The sequence below is a fragment of the Manacus candei genome, unplaced genomic scaffold (genome assembly GCF_025592945.1).
Source record: "Manacus candei isolate 608988 ecotype Guabito, Panama unplaced genomic scaffold, ASM2559294v1 h1tg000020l, whole genome shotgun sequence".
Lineage (NCBI taxonomy): Eukaryota > Metazoa > Chordata > Aves > Passeriformes > Pipridae > Manacus > Manacus candei.
Window position 1 is genome coordinate 386556 of NW_026138068.1, and position 23579 is coordinate 410134.

The window sequence follows — 23579 nt, forward strand, 5'->3', positions numbered from 1 at the left end:
AACCGCTTTTCTCATTAGCAAAATGGGGAGCTGCCACTGGCTTTGTAAAAAGGTTTGGAGGACCACTAGGGAGAACGAGTGTGCAAGAACTGCTTTAATTATTGATTTAATTTAGATTTATTATATAAGCAACTGGGACACGGAGTAATTTTGGTGCTCTGTGCCTGCGGCCAATTGTACCTATTTAGGCTCCATAGGAAAGGAGCTGATTGACACTACAAGTATGGTAAACTTCCTCACAGGTTTCCTGTAGTAAGAAGCAGGTGGAGTGATGAAATGTGAAGGTTTCTACTTTTCTCAGGGGAGGTGATGAGTTCTAATATTTTGTTAATTCAAGTTAATGCTCATGTGCATAAATTTTTCTTTCCTACACCTCAAAATAAATGCACTGTGTAAAATGAAAACTCAAATGAGATTCTAGACCCAGAGAAATGAAAGCAGCTGGAGTTAACTGCATGTGGTGATCAGCTGGAGTTACTGCAAGAACAGGCTTGTTTGCAGTAATGTCTTAAAAACTCTAGGATGACTGCATTTGAGATAACTTGGTTCTGTCACTCCTTCTGCTCTGAAGGTTGCAGAAATGTTGTGAATGTGTTAAAACTCCATGTTAGTAGGAATGATGAGCTCCTGGAACTTCTTTTCCTGCTGTGGTGTCAGGGAAGCTTTGGTGTGTGCCTGAGCTCACCTGACATCTGCAGATTTTGTTTTTACGAATTGACTGTGCCTTCATCCCCTCTCCTCGGGATTCCTTCCCACAGAACAGAGGTGGGACAAGACTCCCCTATATCTGAGCATCCATGGAGGGGATTAGGCTGTTTACATTTAATCATGCAAGGCAGTACCCTAAACATGATTTTTCCTAAATGGGATGTGTACTGTGTCTTTTTCCAGGGAGACTGAGGAGGTGAGAACACTAAGACGCTTCGTGGTACTGCAGATGCTTTGGTGATACTGAATCAATGCAGTTGGAGACAGCACAGACCTTACCTTCATCCTCCCACCAGGGAAGGAGATGTCCTGGGCGCAAGGAGGCTGGCAGGACTTTCAGAAGTTACTCAGGTAATTAAGAACAGATGGAATTAAGGTATTGTGAAGGTTTTTGTCTCTGAACCTTATGCTAGAATACATCCTGATGCCTGCACAGTCCTGGGAGAAAAGAGGCATCAAAAAGAGGGAGAAAACCTGCTCTTAAAAAAAAATTATCTAAGGAAAGATGCTCCTATGGTTTCTCCACTCTCAGAAATTCCTGGTCATGGTGAGAGACAGACTTCCTGGGCTAATACCCACTGCAGTTCTTTCTGTGTTGGCCATGCATATAAAGAGCCCTTAAGAAAGGAGCAAAATTTATAGTGATTCATTTGCATCTGATGGACCCAGAGTTCAGAGCTACTGGTAACTTGATCAGCACTATTCAAATGCTAATCTCATTATGTGTGGTAGAGACTGAAGCGAAGCAATCCACCTCCATTAGCACAACGTGCCTGTGTGATGTTCTGGCTGGTACCAGGGTCGTGGTACCCCCTGCAGACACCCAGCACATGCTGCATAGCATCAGGGTTGATGTGGGCAGGGAATGGGAGCTCGGTGGAGGAGCCAATGAAATGAGCAAACATGGGAAGAGGAGCTAGAGTTCTCTGTGGAAAAATGCTGGAGAGGGGGGAAGGGATTGTGGTCAATAAGGAATGGTTTAGATTAAACTTTTTTTTCTTTTTCATCATCCTTTCCCCTTGCTTCCACATGAACACTCTAAAAAAAAAAAGAGCAGTAAACAAAAGAATTTGTCCTGAATGTAGATACAGCTTAAAAGCATAATTAATTGTGTGACCTTATGAAAAATACTGTGCCTGTGCTGTTTGGTGTGAAGTCGTGGTGGTTTTGTTTGTCCCATGTAACAAGGACTAAAGTCTGCTGGGCAGCACGTGGCACACTCAGAGACAGCGTGCACGGGATCAGTTCTAGATAAAGGCTCTCTGACAGAACCTCGTTACTGAGAGCACCTCGAAATGATGGTTGGAGGTGCTGCTGCAGTTTCCAGGCCTGGTGCAAAGGACCCTTCCCCACACTGTTACCCACGGTATGCCATTTGAGGGTTTGCTTCTGTAAGGATTCTGCATTTGGGAGGTCACAGGAGTTATAATCCTGAAGAAGCAAGGTTTGTAAGGTGACATAGTGTATTTATTAGATAAGCTACTTAGCTGGCAAAAGCAGATGAGCTCTGATAACGTGCAGTCCTGGCACTGGCTGGCTCACAAACTAGCACAGCCTCCCCAAAAGGAGTGGTTTTCTGCTGGGCCCTTGCCACTGCAGCAGCCCTGTGACCAGAACTTTGTCATTGTAGGCAATGCTGTTGTGTTTATTTCTGGTACAGTATCAGTTGCCTAACAGCAGTCAGTGTTGCTGTGAGTTGTGTCATTCTAACACATCCCTCTCCAGGGTCAGCAGAGCCACCAGAGCCTCAGCTCTTACTGTGGCAGCAAGAAACCCTGACCAGGCTTGTGTTATGGTTTGTGAGTGTTACCCGTGGCTCTGCTGCCTGCCAGGGAGAGCAGACCAGGAGGGTGACACAGTGACACAGATGAGCAATCACAGTCATCAGGAAGGCAGATAACAATGGCTGGCAATGCACTGAAGGGAAAAGTTACTTATCTGACTGCATTCAGGTATCTCTTCCCAAGGAAAGCATGGCAGCCAAAAGGGGAAGGGAATTGGGAGTTATTATTGGGAGTATGAGTGTAAGTGCCCACACAAAGACTGCTATGTACCCTGACACCACACGCACCCTGTTTTGGAATTAAAAACCCCTCATTGGCAAGACACAGAGCTAGAAATGTGTCTTGGTCTGTTCTTAAGCAAGTAATCTCAGCTTTGCAGTGACAAGCCTGATGAAACAAATTGTGCTTTGCTGTGGAAGAGGAAAAAAATGCCTGAATTGCAGCAAATCTAGGAGACAGTGCCAGCTACATATATTGATTAGGAGTGAACATGTGGGGTGGTAGCTTCGATCCAGATGTAAGAAGTGTTGAGTCATGGAATTCCATCCTTGTAGAGGTATAGGAGCAATGCCTCACAGAGGAATATTCCTCTGGATAACAAAAATATGAGGGGTAAAATCATATATTGCTCTCACGTAGTTCTCTTGCCCAGTGCAAGTTACATTTTGACTGCCACATCTAAGCTGTTGGCACACAGGTGAACACTGTATGTGTGTGTGCATCTTGGTGTGCATCTGTGCAACCATTTCCTTGCTGAGAACTTCACATGACTGGAGCAAACGCCTCAGAGCTTTGCAGTACCTGCCCTCACTGCACAGAGAATCCTGTACATATTGCAAAGCTATTTCTTGTGCAGGACAGTGCCTGTATGGAAGCTGAGTGGACATGAACGAGTGCTCTAATAAGATACTTACGGCTGTTGTGCTTAAAAGAACTTTATTAACCCAAGTAATGAATTGCAGGAACATGTTGTGTTCTGGTATTGAGTCACAAACTTCAGCCTTGGTATCAGGCCTGGCCGCCTGCATCAGCTTGAACAGGAGTATTGGTTAGGTAAGGATTCTTGGAGCTGTGAGGATAATGGACTGACTAAAGAATTTTGCCAAGTATTATAGGTTGTAAGTTAGTAGAACCTTCTAGAATATCTGATCTCTTAGCACCTACAGAGAAACTGTTTCTGTGCAATTTTCAGAGGCCCTGAGACCCCCAAAGGGATTCCTGCCTCCATATCTTGAACTCGGGCAGAACAAAAGTCAGCTTTCCTATTTTGCTTTGGAGACAGAAGTTACTCATCAGTCAGATGACGTGGGCTGGGTGGAAGTGAAGAGTAAAGCTGCTTCCCATGGCTGCAAATGAAGAATCCCAGCAGTGGCAGTGCAAGGGGCATCTGCTGCCTTTTCTACCTCATATCCCAGATGAGAAGAACTGGGAAAGAGATTTTTGAGGCATGAGAGGTGAGATGAGGTAGAGTTGCCCCAGAAAACAGGCATAAAAATCAATTGTGTCTGCAGCCCTGGTCGGAGGCAGTGCTTTCCAAACCGTCCGAGCTCAGGTTAGGCAGACCCAGATGCTGAGCTCAGCTCTCGGCTCTAGCGCGGCGCCTCTGACCTGCACGTTGGGCTGACCGCTGCTGACCGCTGTCCGTCAGTAACCGGTTCCCGCTCATATTCCTGGCTTCGTTCCCTGCAGACTCGCAGGTCTGCGGGCTGGGCGGCAGAGGGCACTCCGAAACAAGCCACGGTGCCTGGGACACCGGGCAGAGCAACCCAGCAAGAACAAATCTGCCTTTCCTGTAAGGCGAGCAAGTCTGGCAGGGGAAACCTTGCCGTGACCTTTAGTTGTGACATATCTGTCACGGCAGGCACTGAGTGGTAGAGCTCGTGAGTACCTGAATATCAGATATGAAATTGCTCAAGAGCCTGGCTGTCTGTATTCCAGCATGTTCTGCTGGGGAGCTTTGTGACCTTCCAAAGGACATGCATTTTGCTGGCTCTGCATTGTTGTCTCAGGTGAAGCCTTTAAATATATGGGTGTCCTCTGGTATAGCAAGTGTGCAGAAATCCATAGTGCATTTACCAAAAACCCAGAGGTTTATTGTGGAGATTGCAGGAGCTCTCCTTGTTATTGTCACGCTGTGTTGGATGAGCAGCAGCTGTATTCAGCTCCAGAGTGGCTACATTTCTGTGTTCTGTGCATGTACATTTTTGGAAAACTGCTTTGGGGTGAAAGGTACTCTATATGCAGACTCTGATGTAAGCTGTCCATTATTTTAAGGTTTGTGTACTTACTAAAAATTAAAACCCTCCCCACATAACAGTAGTTTAACATTCTTTCTCTCTTACCTTTGAGCAGTTTGCCTTGGGCTTCACCTTCACAGTAGACTTAGTGGGTAGGTGGCACCATGTAGTCTTTAAGCTTCACAGAATAAGCAGAACACAGGTGGTAGGATGGAGGAAGAAAACAGATCCAACAGAAGAAAACACTTTGGTGCAGCTATAAAGAGCTCATTGATTTTGACTAGTTCCTGTAGTCATTTTGAGCCCAGGCAAGTACCATTTAAAAGTTTTCCCCTGGTGTCTGTCACCAAGGTGTGACAGGTGTTTGGAATCCTCTGCCATGAAGATAGCCCTGGTCTGTGCTTGTTACCCGGCTTAAAAATCATGTCTTGGGAGGTATCCCAGCAGAAGCCTGGGTTCTGAGAAGTGCTTTCTCCATCTTTCCCCACATGTAAACTGGGATTTGAATTTCGTTGTTTTTAGCATCAAGCCTGGCCTTTAGGCTGCAACCCCGGACAATAAAGAAAGAAGTGAGTCCAGCTATAGCTGTGGTTGTGTCACACATCAGAGCTCAGAGGGCCACACAAATATACAGTAATTTTGAGCTCATTAGCTTGCAGACAGGATGCCTAGATCAGAGGCAAGGATTAAGCTCTAGGTCAGAAGACAAACCTGCCAAGGAAACACCTGAGCTGGATCTGGGATGAAACCTCAGATAGACCTCAGGAACCTGAAAACCCACTTGGTTTTCAGGACAGTGCTGAAATTAGCATTTTTTCCCTGCCTTTCTGCTGACACTGTGATCCTTCTTCCAATTTGAGGAGAGTTTTCTTTCCTTTGAGATGCAGCTCTTATCAGCTTGTGGGACAAGTGACTCAGTGCAGTGCCTGAGGCTACAGGAACAGGGCTGGTGGTTACTTTGTTCCTGCCCGTCAGCTGAGCCTGGAAAACCAATCATGTTTGTGTTTCTGCTCCGTCTCAGCTGAAAGGTAAAACTCCTAAGCTTAAATTTCATTGAAGGTTTCTTAAAACCAGGGTAGGCTTAACAGCAGGTACAGCAGTTCCCAGTGTCACCAAGGAGAAGGAATTCACGTTGCCAGGACTCTCACATGCTGTATGTGGTGGGTCAAGGCCCTTTAGAAATGCTGGAAGTGAGATGTAAGGCACTTAATTTCTTGCAAAAGACGTGCTATGGCTTTAGGAGCTGCTTTGGCTGCTTAATTCTTGAACTTGAATCCAATAGGATGTAAATTGGGAATCCAAAAATCAACTGCCGTTTCTTGAGAATTGGGCACATGTGCCTAGACAAGGGAGCTCTCGAAGTACAAACTGAAATTGGAGTCCTTTCCCCTCTAATATCTATTACTGTGATTTTTGAGCATTATTCCAGTATAGGTCAAAGGGACATTTCAGCAGATGCAGCTTTTATGCTGAGAATGACTCTTGGATTTAAAACTTGTTTACAACTGAGCCTGTTGATGATTGCTGTTCCTCAAAGTTACTGTGTTTGCCCTTTCCCCAGGAGATTGTGCCTACTAACTGTGTAGAAGTGGTAGGAGAAGCAAAGCTTGCCCTTCACTTGATTTTTGGGAGCCTTTGCAAAAAAGCTCTCCTCGAGGTGCAAAAGGCTTCTGCTGAAATGGTGGAGCTGTTCTGCCTCTCAGAAAGTTGATGTACTTTGGAAGAAAGGTATTGACCAGACCCGCAGTTGCACTGCGCTCTGAGGGGATGTTTGGGAAGCGCAGGTGGGTACTGTGTGTGTGCCCATACAAGCTGTCACCACTAGATGACACCATGACTCTGGCAACAAGGTCCAGATGAACCCTAAAACCGAGGGCATTTTGCTTGTTTCGGCGGGTTTGTTACAAACCAAGAACACAGGCTGGATTTTCAAACCTTCCACTGAACCGGTGTCAAGTTTCCCCCACATGCAGACTGAGGTTTGAGCAGAATGGGCATCCTTCCAGGTGACAGGGTGGGATTTACGATTCGGGGTGGAAACCATCTGAACATTTGACTTGCAACCAGGCTGATCTTGGCTGTGGTTATGCTTGGAGGACCTGTGTGCATCTGAAACAAGATCTCAGACTGAGGTTCAGGCAATACAGCCTGAGCCTTGAGCAAAAAGCAGAAGGGGTTTGCATGACCCTGCTGAGAACTGCTGTAAGAAGTGACTTCCCTGCTCACCCAAAGTGGGTCCAGGCATGAACTCAAGAGCAGTATCCAGACCTGGTCAGCAGTAGCCCTGCTTCCCTTTTAACCCATTTTCTCTGTGGCTGGTAGGTCACTGAACAGCCTTGCCACAGGGCCACCACACCTGGCTCAGCAGTCACCACAGTGTAATGGTGGCTCAGCCACGGCTGGGGCAGCCTTGTCTCCAAGAACACGTTGCTTTCTGATCAACTGACTGACTCCTTACCCACCAGCAAAAGGTCCCTCTTTCTCCTGGAGCATCTTTCTGGGCTCTCACCCTGAATTACACAGTGTCCAGCAGGTACATTTCTGAAACTGGTCATCGAGCTGTGGCTCCTGCTGCTTTATTCTCTATTTTGGCAGAGGAAACACTTAGTAATTCCCCAGCCTGAAGAAGCTTCTTTCTGTTGTAATTACTTTCAATGTACACCTACTCAAGTCATCATTCCATTGCTCTTTTCATCCCTTTCAATGAGACTCTCAGGATATTCACATGAAGCATGTTAATAAACCAACCTGCTTGTCTTCTACTCTTGCAAGGGAATATTTGTGCATACTGAAATTTGGTAACTATCCTGTAATTATGTGGCTCCAAGGACAGATTCAGGGAATTGATAATCTAAGAGATGTTTGTACAATGCTTTGTCACCTCCTTTGAAATTCATGTCTCTCCACTCCACTACCACCTCAGCTCAGCGACAATCTGCACATGCAAACATGTTAAATATCTTGTAGCAAGGAGTCAGCACAGACCCAGGGCATTCACATAATGAGCACATTGTGTGTAAGCTACCCCTAAATCTCCTCCTAAATATCTGTTGCTGTGTTGCTTCTCACTAGTCTTGGCCTAGCAGTGTGAGAGATGGGTGGTCTTGTTAACATTGTGACTCCCAATAGTGCTTGCAGATTTGGATTTTATTTTAGTAAACTTGTGCATAGGAGTTTCCTGGCTTATTAACATTGTACAATGATTTTCTCCTGTGATGTTCAGATAGCTAGTTAAACAAACTAGCTGTGTTAATAAGGCTGTCTTATGCTAATTTGTTATTATGTGTGTAGAAAGCCCTTTCAAAATAGATTTTGTTAAAGCTTCATTATAAATGTAAGGTTAAGCACCACAGAAAACTCCACTACAAATGTTTTGGCTGACTGTTTGTTTTTGTAGACAGAATAGTGGAGTGTTTGCCTTGAATCATCCCAAAGCTTTGCTTTGATTGGGATATATTTTTTGTGGATGTCAGTTTTTACATAAGGCTGGAATTATTTTTTTTGTGCTTGATGATACCATCTTTTCCTATATTCACTGATGCAGTCAGACAACTCTAAAGTCTTAATTTTACAAAAACTTTATTCATAGCCCATGGAACAGCAATATCACTATTCCTATATTTAATTAACATCTAAATTAATTTGCCATTTTACAACATTTGAGTCTCTGGCTCCCCAGAAAACCCAAGGGCCTTTTTGAAATATAGGTACACCTGTTACCTTGCTGGGCTTCAACACTGTAGCTGAATTCAATGAGATGGAATTTTCTTTATTCCTCTATACATTTTTATTTAGACTCTTCATTCTTGTGACCCTTCATGTGATTAGGCATTGTTTGGTGGGAGTGGCAGGACTCCAGGCAGGAAAAATAAGTGGCAAACTTTCCTTTTTACACTGTGATAGTTCAGCCCAACATTCTCTGCCACAAGCATTGTGTAAAACTGACACCAGGACAGGTCAGGGCAGGCAGCAGATATGGGCAGGTAAAACCAATGGGCACTCGTGGCCAAGAATGCCAGTTGTAGTATGGATGTGTTTCTGTACCAAGTGTTCAGGTGTGTTCACTGAATCATCACAAGGGAAGAAAGTAGGAGCTCAGTCAGTCTCATGTGGTACTTTTCCTGGCAGAGTGTCAGGTAACTTTCATCCCTGATAAGCCTTCCAAAATTCATTGCCTTTTTTCTTTTTTGCACTGAAATTCTTTATTGCTTAAAGAAAATGACTGCCTTCCAAGCAGTGTGTTGTACTGCAGGGATGTCTTGCTGTGTCTGGACATGCAAGATCCAGCACTCAGCACTATGGTGTCTAAACTTATCTTAATGCTCTCCTGAAGTCCTTTGTGACCTCCTGTTGTTCCAAAGGGCCACTCTTCTACAGCACAACTTCTTTCCTTTGCCTGGGAAGTACCTCTGGAGTATATGTGTGAGGGAGCTGAACAGAGCATCCCCAAGCACCCCCTGGGGCTCTGTGCAGCTCTGACTGCTCCAGAATTAATGGGCTCAGTGGATGTTGAAACCATTCCATAGTGTTCCTTCTAACCCTTCATTTTTCTTCCTCCACTGCCGGATACTGAGTATGGATGGGGAAAAGAATAATTCCTTTATCTCTTAGCCTGCACCTGCCCCTGCTCTGCCAGGCTTACAGTGTTCAAGGTAGCTTTCCCCAGTGGTGAAGGATTGACAGCCTCCAGCACAGACACTGCAGAGAGGAAACTCCAAAGCCTCTGGGCTGGGAGCACTGCATGCTGTAACTATGAAGAACCTTATTCCTTGCATGAAACAGCAACGTTACCAGATCATCATCAGTGCTTGTAGGTGTGGATTTCTGATTTATTCCGACTGACTTTTACTTATGGACCTGGACCTTCTGAAAAGATGCCTCTCCTGCAGAATGTCTGGGAGGCAAATGGGACTGTTTAACAGGATGAAATGTCCCTGCAGCAGAGCCTCTCTGGTGCAGATTCCTGTAATGTTTGTAGCTTTCTGTTTGGCTGGGGGTAGGGAATCTCTTCAGAACTGATACTCTACAAGTTGGTGCTTGCTGCCTCTTCACTTGCTGCATGCTGATGCAACCCAGGAAACTGATGGAGACTCAGAGAACTGTTGTAGTTTGGAAAAGAGGGGAGATACCTGTGAGAATCATGTGGTCTTTCTTCTCTTGTGCTGCCCATATCTACACACAGTGAGCAAGTGGGTAACAGCTTGGCCTTTAACTGCGTCCTCCAGCTAAAATCAGAAGTTCGTGTCTCCTTTGCTAGCCAAGTTTCACTGATGCTGTTTTAACACCATAATGTATCCTCTCTCCAACCAGCTTCTGCAAAGTCAGCATCCTACATGGATGCAAGAGTCCCACAGGTTGCTCATGCAGATAACCTAAATGGTGTGACTGGTACACAGAGCTGCCAGAATGAGAACCTTTTCTCAGTTGTGTCATTTGATGAGCTGCATTGTGTTGGGAAGGTCAGCAAAACATCCTGGGTCTGTTTGCCTGTCAGCAACAGAGGGTGATGTGAAGAGCCTCACGTTGAAATTGCTCTGTGAGCCCTGGACTGGAAGTGCCAAGCCTTGGCATGTCATCTGAAGAACTGTCAGGCTCCTGGCACTGCTCCTGTTTGTTGGGCCTGATGGGACCCCAGCAGGGAAGGATTTTAATTTCTTCTCCAGCTGGGAAAACAGAGGCCTAAACAGACTTGAGTCAACAATGCAGACTCTTGTGCCCAGCTCTAACCCAAGAGCTGCTGGTGCCCATCATGGAGAGATTTCAAAGCTAAAGAGTGTAAGCAAGGCACTGAAGCTCCCTCTAAATGTGAATCAGAAGGCTGGGTGACCATCCAGTGGGGCCCCCACCAGTGAGTTGTCAGTAGGTCATGGCAGTGTCAGACGGACAGACTCCCTGCTTCTTTACAAGATGAGAGTGTAACCACAGGGGATGAAGAAGTAGGCACAGCTTGAAGTCCTGCCTGTAGAAAAGGAGGTCCTGCAAAAGCTGTCACTCTCACATTTGGTTTTTCTTTCTGTCTCTCATTCTTCCATCTCCCTGTCTGGCCATTTGTGCTGCCTGCCTGTTTGTTTGTTGGCTGAGTGCCTGCTGAATTATTTACCAGCCTGACTGAATTAAGCAGCAGCAAAAGCAGGCGAGTGAATCCCACCTGAGACTCTTCCAGGGAGAGGGGGGAGTGGAGAAGTGGGGTGTGCTTATGTGGGTGTTGATACATAGTGGTTAATTAAATGTATCAGGGAAAACCTTGGGGGAGGAGAAACTCCTCTGTTGCCCTGAGACAGGGCTGAAGAAGGCTGAGCACATGGCTAACACCAGCTCAGGTGGCAGCGTGCCACATCTCCAAGCTGGGTGGGGGTCCTGCCCCTGGGAGTTGCCTTCAGCCCTCACAAGTGTCATGTCATCCTGCTGGGCTCTGGCAGGGCTGTCAAGAGTCCATTCCCTTCGCTGCATCAGTTGCGTTGTTTGTGATGGTTGTTGTGCTGTGTGGGGTTAATTGGGTTAATGAGCGCATTGTACATTATTAGAGGCTGAATTGACAATTATGCTAATTATTGTGTCTCCCAAAGTGCCACGGTTACTGAGGATGTTTAAAAGGACAGGGGTTCTTGTGCCACACATGCTAAATCAGACCTGAGTATCTGGACTCCAAAGGGCCTCACTTTTAACAAATCATGGTATACTGGGTGTTTAATGTAAGCAAATGTCTCCTGGTTGGCATATCCCTCCCAGCAAGAATGTTCAAGCTTGGCACACAGTCCTTAGCTCGTGTAGTTCCTCACCTGTCTGTCTCTCTCAGCAATAAAGTCCTACAGATGGGGAAAATGAGACATAGGTCTTTCTCTAATGTATCAGGTCTGGTTACTCTCTCACTGAAGCATGCATGCTCCAGTGTGGTTGCTTGCTCCAAGCCAGTGGTCCTTATCCATTGGTGGACACAGTCTTTTGACTCTGAAATGTGGCCTTATCACAGTTCTTCAGACCATAGCACTTGGTTCAAATACCAGAGATCTTCCCATCGAGCTCTGTGCTGAAAAGCAGCAGTCTTCCCACAGGTCACTATTTGCAAAGGTGCAGGAGCAGATTCCAATTTGCAGATATGTCAGTTTGGGCTGTTCTCTAGGTTGCATCACTTTGTCATGCAATTGTTTGTTACTGTCATGTCACTGGAGTAATGCCATCCTGGCTCTTCCTACTATGTAGGTGTCCCAGTAAAAATAACCCAAGGATGCCTTTGTGCCTTTAAACTAGCTTTGGAACATTGTTTCTGGATACTGAGCAATTGCAAACCATAAAGTAATATGGGGTTTGAGAAGGGTTATGTTCCCTGACTCCATGGGCTCCCATGTGATGTTCACCAAGATTCCTGCTGGCTTCAGTGAGAGCAGAGCTGAGGCTGACAATGAGGGGGATGTCCAGATGTGCTCTGAGTTATCCTTATGTTGATCTGAAAGGTGCCTATTCAGAGCAGTATAGTACCAGTATGTGGGCTGTGCAACCTTTCCAAAAGGCTGCTCAGGTGTCTGGTGGTCAGTGTGTGCAGGGCTCCATGCTGGCTGCAGTGTCTCCAGTGATTCCTTAGGCACAGCTGTGCTTGTGCAGGATAGCTATAAACTGGGGATGAGTGACAACCTTATGACATCTGAGGCTTAAACAAGGAACTGATACACTTTTTAAATTACACTTTTAAAAGATGACACTGCTTCTCTCATCTTTTTCTTGGAAGAGTTTAGCAGGGAAAGTCATCTGTCCACTAAGCTCCTTGTGAAGCTGGGAGTGCTTTTGGCATGTACAGTATGGAGCATCCTTGTCTTAAGCCAGCTGATTGAAAACTGGTCCCTGTCAGCTCTGTCTTTCTCATATGGACATACATGCTTGAGTATACTGGGAGAGACTTAACCCCTCCAAGCACTTCTAACTCCCAGACTTCTGGCTTCTTAAAGTATCTCTTCCCTTCCAGAATGTGGCATGTCAGAAGAGGCAACCAATGCAGACTTGTCCTTACTGTCCATAGCACCAGTTTACCCTACGAGGGTAAACTATAGAATACTGTCTCTGGAAGGTGGATAAAGAGGGAGCTGGAAATGGCAAGACATAAGAAGAGCACTGCACGATCAAAAGCACATGCCTCATGAATTTATCATGAACTAACTCTGTGGGACTCTTGCTACATAAATCAACTGATAACTCACCATGTAAAAGATCATATACAACAATTCACCACTCTCTCCCATTTCTGCTCTATCCCTCTTTCTGAAATTCACTGTATGATCGGTGTGAATGTGCTCACACACACTGCTCTGTTGCAGGGATATGTATGTGGCACATCAAGGTAATGGATTTTTCTTGAATACCCTATGCAATACTGTCATGTTGTACATCAACAAAAAGTGATTTCATATTGCATAAAGCAAGAAGTTTAAAAGAGCTGATGACCCTTTTTGGCTTTATTCCAGATGGGGGTCATATGTCTGGGTTACTGCCCAACCTTTTCCAGTAAGTTAATTCCCACTCTTAGAACTGTAGTGGCTGCATTGAGTTGTGCTCTCCTCCATAATGATTACTTACAGAAAGGAAAAAGTATTTTTTCACTGAAGTCCAGCACTCGTCCTCATGCCTTGCCACCATTTTGTGTAGGTGCCTACACTTTGTACTTGCTGTGAAAACTGAGGTATCAGGTCCTAAACTGCTGCTGCACTGAGCACACAGGTCATTTTCTAAGGCTCTGCCGCAACATTCGAGTCCACATTTCTGTAACTGCCCTCGTGCCTGTAACTATTTAATGTATTTCTTTAATAAGAAAGCTTAACTGTCTTGAATCATCAGCAGACATCATTTAGCTAGATTTCAGCAAAGCACTTTATAAGGTATCTCATGAGAATATTGTACTCAGAGAAAACAGAGATTAGCACATGGCTTGTATGGTAGAAGAGAGGCTAATGATGGGAGGCTGCAGAGGAAGGAAAGTCATAAGAGTGGAATACTTCAGTACAATATTGGTGTATTTATGAATTTTAATTCTACAGATTCACTGCACAGCCTCAGGGTTCTGCAGATCCTTTGTACATACAGACATATCAGAGGAGCCGAGGGCCCCTTCGCCTTTATACCCATTGAACGGTATTTGCCTGCTCTAGTCTCTGCCAGAGGAAATGACCCTTTCTGGTGCTGCCATCCCCTGCTGTGTTTCACAGAGATTTACTGCTCTCTGCTCACTGACTGTACTCAGGAGCTGGTATAAAAGCAAATACCTAAGGGATGCATACGTCAGCAAAACTTGTTCTTCCTGATTACTCAAGTTAGGCCATGGATGGCCTTTGTGTCAAAGGAAGGTTTGTAAGTCTGGATCTGCTTCCTCAGATGAGGTCAGAATTCCCTCCTAAGTCTGTTCCTTTTCACGTGTCTGAGCATGGAAGGAGAAAGGGATAGTCCTTCAATGGAAGGACAACATTCCTGATAGCAATGTGGAATGGAGAGCTTCTTTCTCTGGCATGTATAACCCAGCAGAGTGCTGTATGGGAGCATCAGGGTCAGCTGCCTCACACTCACAACACTCAGTGCAGCTGCCACTGCTGGACCATGGCAAAGTTAACCATTGCCTTGTTTGGCAAACCTGGCAGGGAGATGATGGAAGAGATGCACCTGGGGGAGCAGGTACTTGGGCAGAATGACTGATGGAGTCCCAGGTAATATAATTCAGAAATTACAAGGAAGAAAATATCATATGGGGCTGAAAGAGAAGAAGGAACATAGAATAAAATTAAAACAAAGGGTGGAATATTGTCAGAGGATACAGAAAGAGACTTGCCTTGGCAGCAGTCTGAAGAGGATGTTTTTCTTCCCTTTGTCTTTCTCAGCCTCTACACTTTCTCATCTTTCCCACATAGATATCTTAACCAGCTTTCTCCATGGCAAGTCCAGCATTGCTCAGCTCTCAGAGACTGGTTGATCTGTGCTGGCTGTTTTTGTTGAGATGCTCTTCTCCCTCTTCCATTTTCCTATGAGGGAATTTGATACCAAGAACAAACCTTTTGGATCTGTCCCACTGACAGGAGGTGATATGTTAACAGGGAGAAGTGAAGGGAGCCATCCATGCCTGTCACTTCAGAGCCTTTCCTGTCCAACTTATGGATGTTTGCTAAAGAGGTGTTTTGGTTTAACTGTAGCTTATTGGATTATGTGATTATGGCATTTGAATTCTTTATTAGATCTTTTCTGTCTTGGTCCCTGGGGTTCAGAGGGACTTGTTTTCTGGCCTTTGATGTGTTTGAAAAAGTCAGGCTATTTGTATCACTGCTCCTTTGCTTTGATTCTTTGACTCCTCCTCTAGGGAGCATTCTGATGTGCAGAGCTCAGCTTTGTGTGTCTGTTGCATGGGATGTCTTTGTGGTTTGTTTTTGTACCGGGCACAAATCACCCCTCCCGCTCCCTTCTTTGCAAGTTGTCATGAAAGCAGGCTATTGCTGACCAGTTCTTTTGGAAAACTTGTGTTTGCTGACAGCTGTGTAAAATTCAGTATTTTAATGAGAGACACAGTATCTTTGGTTTGAGGGAATAGGTGGCATTGCCTCAATTGTCCATTTCCCCCTCAGGCCCTTTCTCCTGTGTCTGAAAAAAAATCTTATCATTATAATTCACTTATGGAAAGAATATTCTTCACATGCTGCTGTATTTGGTCTTCCCTGTTGGTTTTGACTGAGGTGCTGGGAGAGGACTCCTCCAAACCCCATAGTGGGAAGGGAGAAGATTCTACTCCTGTTCTTTGCCACAAAGCAGCACCCTGAGAGCAGAATTTCAGACAAGGGAGATTTGCTTAGCCTGCAAGAAAAGGTCAGGCCCAGGCGGGTAAACCCTGCCAAGAAGGGTCAGTGTGCTGAACCAACTTATGCTTCATTTGTCACCTGTCAGTGCTGAGCACGATACACTTAATAACACAGTAGTGGAAAGGACAAAGGGGATTTCAGAGGGGAGAAGTGAGGTAAGCCATAATTAACTAGAACACTGAAGGAGAAACTCCATCTTGGAGCTGCTGAGTTTCTCTTGTGAGCTCAGATGTTTTCACACACACTCCTAACACACAGCACAGCCCCTGCTGTGTGCCCTAACATCTGTCCATGGTTGTGCTCTCTGCAGTGTGTCCTACTGGGAAATGGGACCAAATGAAAGGAGGACTGAACCTTTGTGGACTCAGTCAATGAATGCAGTACAAAGATCTGCATCAGGGTGCCCCGAGGAGAACAGTGTTATTAATGGCCACCCCAGCAACAGGAAACAAGGAGTTCCCCTTCACTCCCTCTTTCCCTGTAGGATGAGCAAATGCCTGTTCCTGGTTTGTGTATCACCAATCCTGAATGAAAAGTTACTGCTGCATTCTTGCTTTTCCCAACTGAGAACATGCATGTTTTCTCCTTTAGTTCCTGAAGAGTTTCCAGCCAGTGCCATGTCCCTGTAGAACGTACCTTCATGTACCCATGGCACAGGCTGCTTCAATGTTGAAGCAGAAGCCACTTGGAAACAAGCAATTTGGTGACCTCTTTTTCTCCCCAGGCATAGTTTGGAAAGACCTTTGCAAGGGCTGCCAGTGCCCAAGCAGAGATTTGGTTCCCACATCCTGCTGTGTGAGAGCTGCTCTTGTTTCACGTGGCAACACCTGGCAGAGCAGGCTGTGAGTGCTGAGCCTGCCTTCTACCTCACCCCCAGTGCTTGTAGCCTAAGTGGGCCTGAGCTATTTTTAAAGGAAACCATTCAAGTGTTGTTAACAACAAAGTCATAATGGTAGCCTCTGACACAGCTGGAAAACATCTGCAAACACTTGGAACAGGTAACAGTTTGATGAGGGTAAAGTTGTATCAGACTGCACACGGCTCATGAGGATTAAAAGCCTTAGCTAGTGGGGTCAGCATGACCTCTGGTTTGACTTGGAAGCCCTTTGTGTTCAGGAAATATTGGTAAATCATGGCAGCTCCATGCGTCTGGAGAGTGTCAGGATGTGGGATACCAAACAAAAAGATAATTCACCTGACAAATGTAGCCCTACTCTATGGAATTTTCCTCTTGAATTTGCTCATTATTCAGTTGTTGGATTTCTGTGCCATTTTGAAGGGTGGGGAATGAGTTTTTTGTTTTGTCATAGGTTGTCTTTTAAACAGCTGCCTGCACTTCATAACTGTGGTCACTGTTTGTGGTTAAATGACTAATGTTTTACATTCCCTAACACTGAAAATAGTTGTGGTGCCGATATTGCTGGGATTAGTTTTGTTGTTCTGTTTCTGTAAAGACTTAGGCAAGTGGCTTTCTGCTGATGCAGACAATCATGGAAAGCCTGAAGCTTCATTATTCACAGAAGTTATGGCAAGAGCACAGCAATGACCAAAAGAGTGATTCCCACAGCCAAATAAATATTTGTGAGGTTTCTGTTGCTGCATTTGCTCTGAGCAGTGTCTGTACGGTCAGGATGTCATGATTTTTATGTGTCTGCTATTTTAGCTTGAGGTCTGTGTGGTGATAGACTCTAAGGAGTGAGGAGCCCACCATTTTGTGAATACAGCAAAAAGACAGGTAGAAAGACACAGTATTCTATGTCGTCTCCACCTACTACCTCAGGATTACCATTCAACAACTTTTATTTTTAAATAATTTTATTTGAAATGCCAGGTGAAGTACATTTGGAAATCTAGGTATTTTCCTGATCATTATGGAGCCATTAACCAACACTGCAGTTGTCCCATACATGATGTTGCTATTTTTGATCTTGGGACCACCACAGGTAATCTTTTTTCTTGTCTTCTCACTTTTCTCTCCTGCTTCTCCCTTGAAGCAGGAACACTCAGAGCATGGAGCAGCTCCTAAATACAAAGTACAAAGACAGCAGAGCTTCAGTGCTCCAGCTGTCACTCACAGTGTCCTCTGGACCTGTGTGGTTCTATTTGGCAGAGCACTCCAAACTGCTGCTAGGTGAGACGTCCACTAGAAAGACTCTGGGTTTATGGGCCTCTCTTAATTTTCTCAAATATGCTCTATGCAGAGTAAATAATGTCAAAAGACCTTGTTGGAAAGACCATGGCAGAAGATCTAGATCTGCACAGTAACCTCTGTGCTGGAGACACTCACTGTGCTGAGTCAGGACCTTTCAGGGTTTGCAAAGATGGGGAGAGGGCTTGGGTTTTTAAAGCTTACTTAATTCAGTTTAAATATTTTCTTCCAGTTCCAAACATGATAAGTAACTGCTTTGTGTCTCACTATATCAATCATCGTGGACTAATCCTTGAGCAGGCTTGTTTGTGGGATGTCCAACTGACCTCAATTTAAGCATTCTTGGGAGTTGAGCAAAGAGGCATTTGTCTACCAGTAAAACAGGGGAATACCAGGATTCAAAACTTGGTCTATGCACCACTTTGGATCTGCATAAATGACATCAGTAAGGAGTAAGGTTCTTCATCACGAGCACCGGGAGAGCCTGCAGGCTATAGAAAATGATGCAGATATGAGGGCATGGTAACAAATGCAGGTGTCAATTCATTAACATTATTCTCTTCCCCTAAAGAAAACACTTTCATCACAGTTAGATCAGAGGCAAACACTGTCTTCCAGATTTAGCTGTGCCAGTAAAAGATGTTACCTCACCGACTGATGGTACTGCACCGTCACGGGGAGAGCCGGGCAGAGCTGAGTGTCTTTGAAGCAGCTTCAGTCGCTGGCCACGGCAGATTTGTAGGCTCCGAAGAAAATCAGGGAGTGCTCACAAGAAGTGTTCCTTTTGCAAATGGGTGGAAACACATCCTCTGTGAGGACAGAAGAGGTGGGAGGAGTAACCAAGCAGCTGGGGGGGGTGAGCGCTGGTCGTAACCGGCTGTGTCCTCAAACACCTTTGTACCACTGCAGTGACAGCAGAAAACTGTCTGCATGCTGACACATCTTTTGTGTCTACATGCAAATTTTAGATGACTTCTTTACCTCTCATAAAGCAGCAAAGTTGGGTGGGTACCACTTTTATATAACTTTTAAGGTACCTGCTCTAGGTTATGGGAAGTCAGTGACAGACCTAGAAACAGAGCAGAGAAGTCCTGGGTTTTTAGCTGTCTTCACTAACCATTAGATGGTACTTCCTCCAGATGTTTCAATAAGGGGTGCTATAAAAAGTTCTTGACGTTTCTGTTGCAATTCCTCATTTCCAAAGGGCTGACTGCCTTTATGTTTTTAATATCATTGCTTTGAAGCACCATAGCTAGAAGTGACAGTGCCAGAAATAATAATAACAATAATAATCTGCATAGCACAACGGGCATTTTACCAGCATGTCAGAAGACAAAGGTCTCTGTGTGTTTTGTATTAGCACACTAAAAAAGTCATATTGAGTCTATCTGGAATGTATAGGTGGGAACCTTAACCCCTCATATGCTGAGAAGAAAATTGTGTGCAGACTTGAGAGCTGAAGTAAATGAATAAAAGGGCACGAGCTTCATTCCTTTGGCAGTGGGAGGTCTTTCTGGACCATATGCCTTGACAGCTTTGTTCAACCTTAAGTATTTAATATCCATGTGACACCAGAGTAGTTATTTACAAGTATTTTTCTATTTTCTTCAGTCAAATATAATCGTTCTTTACCATAGAGCAGACAGGCAAAAGCTAATCCAAATCTTTTTTTTTCCCCTGCAAATTCCATTCTTACTTCTACCATGGCCCATGTTCAAAACCCAAACAATAAAACATACAGCTGTGACATAGGAGAATTGTCCAAAAAGGACGATGTCTGAAGGTTTATGATTAGGTTTTATATTCCCTCTGTCTACAGAGCAGCACTTCCTGAATGTTTCTGTGGTGGGAAAAGCATCCCAGCCATTTCCCCTTGTGGATGATGGTGTAATTAGAGCTGTAAAGAAAGAACCCATGACACTAAAAGGCTATAAGTGCTGTAGATTTAGGACAACAGGTTTCTATGGAAACTGAAGTGAAAATAGGACCTTAAATGGGTGAATAACAATAACACAGAGGTCTCAGTTTGGATCGGTCTGTAAGTTGCAGCAAAATACAGCCTGCCTTTCTGGCACTTATTTGCATAACGTTTTCCATGGTGCTCTCCATCAAACATTGCCTCTCCGGCTCTTAATTTTTATACAGAAACATCCGTTCCTTAAAAAAGAAAGATGAGGCTTTTCCAGTGGATGGATGCACCCATTTATAGATGTTATCAAAGTAATTTGAGCTTAATATAGGCAAATAAGCAACACAATAAGTTATGGCATCCATTCTCATCATCAGTACTACTCTTTGGAGTCCTTGGGAGTAGCTGAATATTTTCCTGCAGCTCATGGAATATGAAGTCTTCCCAGATTCTGGTTCAGTGATGATGCACTGGAGAGATGAGGTACCTTTGCACATGATACCTGTGTCATGCACTGCATGCTCAAATTGCCAGTTCTCCATAGCCAGCCGGCTCCTGAAATTCTGCTGGAGTGTTTTTCAGTCTGAGACTTGGTCTCATGTTTGCAGTGCAAGATCCTTTCCCTCAGCTTTCCAGTTTCTGAGGAAATTAGGAACAGTCTCTTACTGGCAGGAAATCTTTCCAGGATTTTCAGTAGAATATGCTCTTACATTGGCTGTGCCATGCTTTAAGCAACATCTGAAAATGCCACGGCTAGAAAGGCTCCAGGAAAAAACAAAAGGGGACTTGGCATTCTTTGCATTGTTATTTTTTTCTTGTTGGGCATTTAACCACAGTGGAAGAAGTAAAAGTGCAGTGAGGGAAAGACTGAACTGCTAGTGACAGAAATACCCCTATGGTCCTGTTTGTTTCTGTAGAAACGGCCATGCAAACTTTGTAGTGATAAATACACAAACTCGGGGATATTTGGGTTGTAAATTACAGCCTTCTCTGCAACTAATGTGTATAAGCTAAATATATAGAAATATATATGTAGCATTAGTACTAAAATCAGTGGCAACCAAACTGGGGCACATCTGTGCAGTAATTGACCCTAAGAGCTTATCATCCCCCTGGCACTCTGAATGGTTCATGGCTCTCTACAGCCTGAAACATGAATTAATTTTGCAAGCAGTGGCTAAAAGTCACATAAGCTGCAGTTTAACTCTTTGCAAACCATCCCAGAAGAAAAGCCAGGTTCATAAAATGCTGTGTCTTTTTCCCTGTCCTCATTGGTGCAAAACCACTGTTCCAAATGGGAACCACTTAAACCAGTCCGTTGCCAGTCATGAAGTCTGAGTCAGGATCCTGGTTTGTGGGAACAGAATTTACAGCAACACCCTGTGTCCAAATTCTAATGATTTCTGGTCTGAAACTTGTGTCCTACCATTTGAGTTTTAGTGAAATAATACAGGCTTCCCTGACTCTCCAGCTTTATGTTGCCATAAATGAGAGAGAAACTGCCTCTCCGTACATATGTCCAGAGTCTCTCCTGGCAAGCCAGGCTGATCCATGGTTCTGGCTGCTCTGCTTGTGCAAGCTCAGGGCATCATCCAGATGCTGATGTGCTGGCTCCAGACAGGCTCCCCACAGAATAAATGGTGTTAAATTCTTGATCTGATTGGCAGCCCTGGGAATTCAATTCAAGTCCCTGGGGAGAGGCAAGAGAGCATTTCTTTTCTATATGGCTATTGTCATGAAAATGAATAAATCCTTCTCCCTTCCCCCCATCCTCAGGTTGTCACTGCCCTGGATTAATTTTGTGTATGGTTTTCATATTCCTTCCCTAGCTGCTTCTTGAGGAGGGGATTGCCTGATTCTGTGTTCAAGTTTAAAGCAAAGCCAAGCAGCCTGGTAGGTGTTAATCCAGGAAGGGAAGATGAGCAACCTGGCTGAAGCCTGTCCAGCCCGATGGTCTGTGGATGCCCCAGTAAAGAGAGGGGCTCGTCGGGGCCGATGGGAGCAAGGCCAGTCCCACTTTAGCACTGGGTTTCCTTTAACACTTCTATCTCATCATCATTCTCTTCTTCAGATACTCTTCTAGGCACATGTAAGTTCCCTGCAGCCGGGCCGGGGTCTGTGTGCCCCCCTTGTGGCCCCGCTTGCTCTGGCTGACACGGGCACGCGGTATTTGCTGCCGGGCCACACCCGGGAAAGGAGCGAGCCCCGCGCCGCGGGCTGGGCCGGGCACAAATCAATCGGGAGCAGCAGCTGGGACCCGGCGCAGGGGCCGGGCTGAGGCTCAGCCATCAGCGAGTGCCTTGGGGATGCTGCGCTGCGCTGCAGAGCCAGCTCGGTGTCAGAGCAGCGACCGCAGGGACCAGCCCTGACGTGCCGATCTGAGGAAACCCATCTAGCCTTTGTTTCAGCAGAGCATAGTTAAACTTCACGCTTCCAGCAGAGCTTGCAGGGGAAATGTGGAAAAAAAAGAGAATTTTGTGCTGAATTTTTATTCACCGAAACTTTCTGCTCTGTCTCTTCCCTTTTGAAGGCAAAAATGATAAAAGACATTTATATTTTGGGGAGGAAATTTTTCAGTTTTGAATAGGGATTGTTAAGACATCTGATTTATAACTAAAATTTAATTGTGAAATGAATGAAGTATTTCAATGGAAATTAAAATCTTGCCTAGAACTCCTTTAGAAAAGGAACCAGTATTTCTCAAACAGCTTTATTTATATGCTTAAAATTACTTACATGTATAAGTGTCTTGCTGAATCAGAACTTTAAAAGACAAACCCTTTCTTATCTTAGCTACAATGCCCATTTTAACTTATGTAAGACATTAACTATAATAGTTACATGCTACCTCTTTTATCTCATAATTATAGGTCTTTAAAAACCCTTTTTTAAAAGTAATTATTATATGGAGCAGGGGCTTTACCTTTAAGTGTCATGTATTTGCATAAAAATTTACATATATTAATGCTAAGAAGTGACATAGGAAGAGAAACAGAATTTCACTAAACTGCTCTGAATTCGGACTCGGTGTCGGAGGTCGGTGACAGCAGCTGTGTTCCCCAAATCCTCGCACAGTGGCAAAACTCTCCGTTGGGCATCGTTCTGTCGGGCCGGCCGGGAGTGCTGACACCTGTGGTGCTGTTGCTGCACTGGGGTGTTAACACCTTGTTGAGCTGAATGGGAAACCTCTTTTTAAGGCAGTTGATTTAGTGATTTCTAATCGGCACTCTGGAGGCTCTCAGAGGTTCTTCTGAGGGCGCCAAAGGAAAGTGAGCCTGTTGTCAATGTGCTTAGATTTGCCACACAAAGCCTAGGACAGCCACCGGGAAATTTTTAGGATCTGCAACCTGGAAAAGTTTGATAAACATTGATTTAGATTGTCAGCAGTTGCAGCAGCCAGAGCTGCTCCTGGTTAGATCTGGACATTTCCTCTCCAGCCTTCACATGGGGTGCTGGGTCCATTCTCAGCCATCCTGTGTTCACAAAAGTGTAAAAAGAGAAAGTGTTCAGGGAGAAGTGATTATTCTTAGAAACATGAGGCAGCTTACATAGAAAAAGAAAGGTTATTCAGGTTGGAGAGGGAGGTAATAATGGAGAGTTATTTCAATTCCAGAAAATATAAAACCCAAACAAACCATAAAATAGCAAAAAACAATTCCAGAAGCATGTGAAAGGAGGACTAGTACAATGATGCATTTTTACAGTAGAAGAGGAGGGAGATACTGAATAACAAATGTTGCTTTGATAGGCAACATTTTTAAAACAGGTAAAGAAAAAGTTAGAGTCACATGCAGAACATCTTGACAAAAGGTAGCATTTGGCCAGGAGTTCAGCAGGATCCAAAGAAGTAAAGAGGAGAATTTTCCAAGGCAGAAAAAACAAGGTATCCAACCCCCTGTGGAACTTAATTGAATGTTGAAGCCGCATTCATGATCTTGAGTCCTTCTCATTGTACCTAAATGCTGAGAACAT

The 23579-nt window shown here is 44.7% G+C and overlaps 1 long non-coding RNA gene across 1 annotated transcript in view; it reads left to right on the forward strand.

Annotated features, from left to right (window-relative positions):
* Positions 1 to 23579, forward strand: part of LOC127470390 (uncharacterized) — a 155186-nt gene that overhangs the window by 970 nt on the left and 130637 nt on the right. Inside the window, exon 3 of the long non-coding RNA XR_007904284.1 lies at positions 892 to 1059. This is a non-coding gene — a long non-coding RNA (uncharacterized LOC127470390). The remainder of the gene's footprint in view (positions 1 to 891; positions 1060 to 23579) is intronic.